The 6,315-nt window shown below is 33.7% G+C and overlaps 1 long non-coding RNA gene across 1 annotated transcript; it reads left to right on the top strand.

Annotated features, from left to right (window-relative positions):
* The first annotated feature begins 2,251 nt into the window (after nt 1-2,251).
* LOC141289244 (uncharacterized) lies at nt 2,252-3,752 on the top strand. The gene is made up of 2 exons (XR_012339886.1): nt 2,252-2,329; nt 3,341-3,752. It is a non-coding gene; the product is annotated as an uncharacterized lncRNA (long non-coding RNA).
* Nucleotides 3,753-6,315: the final 2,563 nt, after the last annotated feature.

The raw sequence follows: 6,315 nt of genomic DNA, 5'->3' as shown, positions 1-6,315 counted from the left end.
TTCTCAGTCGGACATCTCGGAGCTCATGTCTAACACACTGCTGAACGCAGCGCTCTCTGTATGAAAACAAAATGCTCCCAAACAACTGCATTTAGCTGTTGATATTTTCTAATGGGTGGAATGAATTAAATCGCTTCAATATTGTAATTTTAAAGGCGTTCTAATTCGTGCAAATTATGTCGTTCGTCTCCATGTATACTCGTTGAAAGCAATCTGTACGCGGTGAAGGAAATGCTTAGGGGTAGGGCTGGGCGATATGGCAAAAATGTAATCTCGATAATTTTTTTCCCATATTGAACGATAACGATATATATTTCGATATAAGCTGTTGATGCTGCCAGCTTTAAAATAGTATCCCAACAATGACTAAAGCCACAAAAATGAAAGGGTTCATTAAATTACATTTAAAGTATAGTTTATTAACAAAAACAGATTACAGATTTGGCCTTAAAAATTAAAACAACTTACTAAAATAAATTTAAAAAATAAAAGTTGTGACAGAGTATGGTAAATGAGAGTAAATGTACAAAATGTAAACATAAAATTATTGTAAAAACATAATTTGTAACACAATTATTTATTTATTTATTATTATTATTAACACAATTGTTTATTTTCTCTATTATAGGTTGAGCTATTTAAATTAGAGGCAACCACTGCATTTTGAAACAATCTACAGTATAAATAACAAAAAATTACGACACGGTTCTTTCTTAATCGTATTAAGTGCAGACAATTCAGCCATATTCTAAGCAGGCTACTCTCTAAATATTCAAAGTGCAAATAGAGACGGATATTTCAAGCATGATACAGAGCTATAGACATACACAACCTATCATAGCCTACATACTAATAACAGCCTACACTGTAAACCCGAACAGTACTACTAACTTATAAAAGATGAGAACACCATAATTAAAATCAGTTACAAAGTTTATTGAACTTAAAACTATAGCATTTTTTGAACTAATGACTCAATTTTAATTTTGCTTTGCTCATCTTTTTTGAGTAGACATTGCTACTGAAGTGATATTTTATAAGTATACGGAGTGACGTTCAATGACGTCATTTACGTCAGGACGTACGCGATCGTTCTGACTGACGCTACCAGAAAACATAACCAAGATGGCGGACACTCGTGCAGGTCTGGACGCATGTGGGGAGATTTGTAAGTAAATGTTTTTTAATCTGCTTTTTATTTTATCATAATAACTACAAGTATATCTTTTAAACGTGTTTCATGTTTGGCTTTGTTGTCTTTTTACTGGTAACCTGGAAAGCTCGACAAGCGTCTCTGCGGGTGCTCTGCTTCGCGCACATTTTTTAACCATTAAACCCACTGCCTTATTTGATTTATATGTAACGTTAATATTGTAATTAGTTAGTCAGCGGAACCCAGTCACCAACATAGTTTTGTTCCAGATCCGGTCCATATCTGGCTTGAGTGAAAACAATGCGGGCCAAATGTGAGCCGGATCTGGGCCAACGCTGCTTGCTGTCTGGGAATTCATATTTTTTATTCTGTTTTTGTTAAGCGATCTGTTCTGGAAAATGCGAATTTATGCTTGCCTTCAGCTGTTAATGAACTTGCGGCTAGTTGTAACTTTTATCCACTACATTAAGGCTAATGTTAGCAAAGTTAGAAATATATTGTAAATAATAGTTAATAAGAATTATGAAAACTAGGTATGGTAGAGACACTGGGAAGCTCGTATTAACATTTACATATTTTTTGCCTTGTAGGCTAAAGAAGTGGATGCAGAGTCTGTGAACTTGGTAAGTATTCTACTTTCGTTTACTTTGGATATTTTTTAGTAGCTTCACACGTAAAAACCTCCTTTGAATATGTATCTAATTTTGTACAGATCAAGTTAGGAACTGGGTGAAGTAGAATAACATGTTTTCAGAGTTTACAAAGCAATGTAACGTTACAAATGGTACAAAACAATGACTGAAACGTGCATTGGCTTTGGCCTCATTGGTAGACTCTGTAGCATTTGCCAGACCTTATCTATTATAATCATGAAAACTAAAATGCTGTTATTTTTTGTTTTCATGTATATATGTACAGGCAAAAAGTGTCACATACTGGCAAAGTCTCGGAGATGCTGTGTGACATCCTCAGGATTTATGATCGTGAGGTGAGTTAAAGTCAAAGACTACAACTCTATTATCGAAACCCAGAATAACTTTGCTTGCTTGTTCATTGTTATTTTTGCTTTTCTTTCAAGGATGTGCATGATATCAACATATAAAGTGCACTGTAGCTCTTCGTGCCCTAGCTGTACACTTATGTGAAGATGGCCCACAGTTTTTTAAGACATGGAATGTAAGTATTCATTGCACTCACAAAACAGGATCCATTTTAGTGCCTTGCTTCATTAACAATATACAGTACAGACCAAAAGTTTGGACACACCTTCTCATTCAAAGAGTTTTCTTTATTTTCATGACTATGAAAATTGTAGATTCACACTGAAGGCATCAAAACTATGAATTAACACATGTGGAATTATATACAGTACATAACAAAAAAGTGTGAAACAACTGAAAATATGTCATATTCTAGATTCTTCAAAGTAGCCACCTTTTGCTTTGATTACTGCTTTGCACACTCTTGGCATTCTCTTGATGAGCTTCAAGAGGTAGTCTCATACATAAAAAGATATATTTAATGTTTTTTACCTAATGGTAATTATAATTCGCATTCAGAGATCGACACTCAAACAGTGAAAGTGAGTTGTTCAAAACCTTTCTTTTTAGTAAACTCTGTGTACACAAACAATGTTCTCAATGCTTGAGTTCATGTGTAGAGATCCAGGTGATACTTCCAGCAAAGTTTCATGAAAATAAAGAAAACTCTTTGAATGAGAAGGTGTGTCCAAACTTTTGGTCTGTACTGTATATTCAACTTTATTTCATTCATTTTTGCAGATTCTCTATGTATATTCTTGTCTAGTTTTTAAATTTGGGCCAATTTAGTGTAAACTGAAAAGGCCTGCCTTGTTAAAGGTTGTATCAGCGATTTCAAGCCCTGAAACATAAAGTGTCAAATTCAGCTTACCTTTCTTCACGATCCGCTCGCTGCCTGCCCCATAAATCGACTGTAAAAAAAGCGTCTCTCTGGTCAGCCTAGGGTCCGAGATATGCCAAAAAGGCAGGCAGCGAGCGGATCGTGAAGAAAGGTCAGCTGAATTTGACACTTTATGTTTTAGGCTTGAAATCGCTGATACAACCTTAAAGTATCATACTATATTAAAGTAATAATTAACCAAAAAATTCTGATGATGTAATTCATTACTAGACATGTTTACTATTGGACCCTTTTTGTGCATTGCAGGTGGATAAGTCGGATGAGCCAGACATCACTGGTACCCCTCTTGCCCTTGTGATGGAAGTCACTAAGAACACTGGTCCTGTCTGTCGTGGTGGAAGATGAGTTTGTGCTGAGTGACATCCCCAAGTTTCCTGATGCCCTTGTGTTACTTTTTGTAGAAAATTTTGTTTAAAGCATGTTTTTAAAGTATGTTGTCTTCTGCACTAAAGGAAGGAACTTTATTTATTTTATTGACTTTATTTATTTTGATTTGCCATGTTGCAAAATTATGGCCATGGCTGTAAAAAAATTGTAATCAATGTTTTAACAGTTTCTAATTTGATTTGTTGTTACATGTTTACAGAGATTTATATAAACAGTTGTACAAAATAGACAAAGAATGTAATAGTAAATAAAAACCCTTTAATTATGTCAACAGTTCTGTGTGTGCTGCTTTTTAGTATTTTGAACTAAAATATTTATCAGGCTATGAGTTATTCAGAAGTGTATTTCTTGAATAAAATATTTTAAGTGGTATTTAAATAAAAACAATAAGTATTGAAAACATATCAACTTTACACATGCTACACTTAAGTTTTTAGTACAGGGTACTCAAAAATTTTTAAAAAGGAAAGAAAAATATTTAAGTTTAGTGTAATTGTAATTTTTAAGTATGTTTACTTAAAAAATCTTAGGTAATCGGTTTCCACAAAAGTTTTGAGTACTCTGAACTTATCGGGTTTTACAGTGTAGATATGTCATGTAGCCTAATTTGCGTGCATTGGGGGGGATTAAAATTGCTTTTGAATGCGCGTGCGTTTTTTGCTTTCGGTTTCAGTTTTAACAATTGCGCCAAACTCTCAGCTGAGCTAAGAGTCACTTTTCAGGTAGCCAAACCACTTATATAACGGAATTCGTGCTACCTTTTTTGTCGACAATTTCAACATCTTTGGATACTAACTCGAAGTTAGTTTCACTTTCGTCGCTGCTTCCTCTCTCTTTTTTTTTGTCATCCTGGTGTTAAGTTTGCTTCGCAATGTGCGGTAGGAAATGAACTTTGTACTTTGACGTGCACACGCACGCTGTACGCTGATTGGCTGTTGTCGCATATTTCTACTGTGTGATTGGCTCTTAGATTAATCCATATCGAGCAAAAAATGTCTAGAGCCTATCATCGTTATTAACATAAATTTTATCGCGATTCGATATGATATCGTTTATCGGCCCAGCCCTACTTAGGGGTTTCAATAAATTCGCTCAAACAGCTGAATTCAGGTCTTGATGTGTTCTAATGGGTATTTACAATTAAATGGCTGGAATATTGTAATTTTAAAGGCGTTATTTATATGCATTTTCCACCGAAGTCAAAGTGAAAGTAAGTCACAGCTCGGTAACATGTTCGTTAGTGAAACCTATTGAATAGCTCATTTGCAGCTAATGTAGTTCTTTAAAATATTCTTGTATATTTATTGTGTTGGATCGCTGGAGTGTTTTTATTTAAATGCTTTTAAAAGACGTTCAGTCATAATTCTCAGTCGGGTAAGTTAACTCCGAGCCTTGAAAGCTCGTCTGTATAACACATTTGCTGAAGACAGTGCTTTAACTTTGAAATAAAACAGATCACAAAAGGCTGATTTGTTGATGTGTTCTAAAGGGTATTTACAAACAAATCGCTGAAATATATTTATTTTAAAGGCGTTCTAATTCGTGCAATTTATGTTATTTGTGAGCACATGTAGAGAGAGAGTAGCCTAGTGCTGACGGCTTGTATAAGCGCTGAAGGGTGCGAGCTTTTCTTTTACAAGAACTACTCACAAACCACTGAATTTAGCTGTTCCCTTGTCAAAAAATCCTATTGGAATTTCAGTTTATCCTTTAGGATCTTAGTGGATTCTTAGAATCCTATTGGACTTTACGATTTATTTTTATGGAATTTCACTTTGTCCTGTAGGATTTTAGTGGATTTTTAGAATCCTATTGGACATTGCGATTTATTTTAATGGAATTTCACTTTGTCCTGTAGGATTTTAGTGGATTTTTAGAATCCTATTGGACATTACGATTTATTTTAATGGAATTTCACTTTGTCCTGTAGGATTTTAGTGAATTTTTAGAATCCTATTGGACATTACGATTTATTTTAATGGAATTTCACTTTGTCCTGTAGGATTTTAGTGGATTTTTAGAATCCTATTGGACATTACGATTTATTTTAATGGAATTTCACTTTGTCCTGTAGGATTTTAGTGGATTTTTAGAATCCTATTGGACATTACGATTTATTTTTATGGAATTTCACTTTGTCCTGTAGGATTTTAGTGGATTTTTAGAATCCTATTGGACATTACGATTTATTTTAATGGAATTTCACTTTGTCCTGTAGGATTTTAGTGGATTTTTAGAATCCTATTGGACATTACGATTTATTTTTATGGAATTTCACTTTGTCCTGTAGGATTTTAGTGGATTTTTAGAATCCTATTGGACATTACGATTTATTTTAATGGAATTTCACTTTGTCCTGTAGGATTTTAGTGGATTTTTAGAATCCTATTGGACATTACGATTTATTTTAATGGAATTTCACTTTGTCCTGTAGGATTTTAGTGGATTTTTAGAATCCTATTGGACATTGCAATTTATTTTAATGGAATTTCACTTTGTCCTGTAGGGTTTTATTGGATTCTTAGAATCCTATTAAACATTACGATTTATTTTGGTAGAACTTCACTTTGTCCTGTAGGATTTTCCTTGATTTTTAGAATCTTATTGGACAGTGTTTTATTTAATGGGATTCCACTTTGTCCTGTATTTTATTGATTCATAGAAACTTAATGGGCATTGTCATTTTTAAACGAAATTTCACTTTGTCTTGTATGATCTTAGTTGATTCTGTTGATTAATTACTTTTTTAATTTTACTTTTTTAGAGTAACACTGCATGTTTGTGTGCACCTGTAACCCACAATAAATTGCAGCCTATATGAATACACACAAATA

Source organism: Garra rufa, chromosome 17, assembly GCF_049309525.1.
Source record: "Garra rufa chromosome 17, GarRuf1.0, whole genome shotgun sequence".
Lineage (NCBI taxonomy): Eukaryota > Metazoa > Chordata > Actinopteri > Cypriniformes > Cyprinidae > Garra > Garra rufa.
This window is presented reverse-complemented; position numbering and strand designations above follow the sequence as displayed.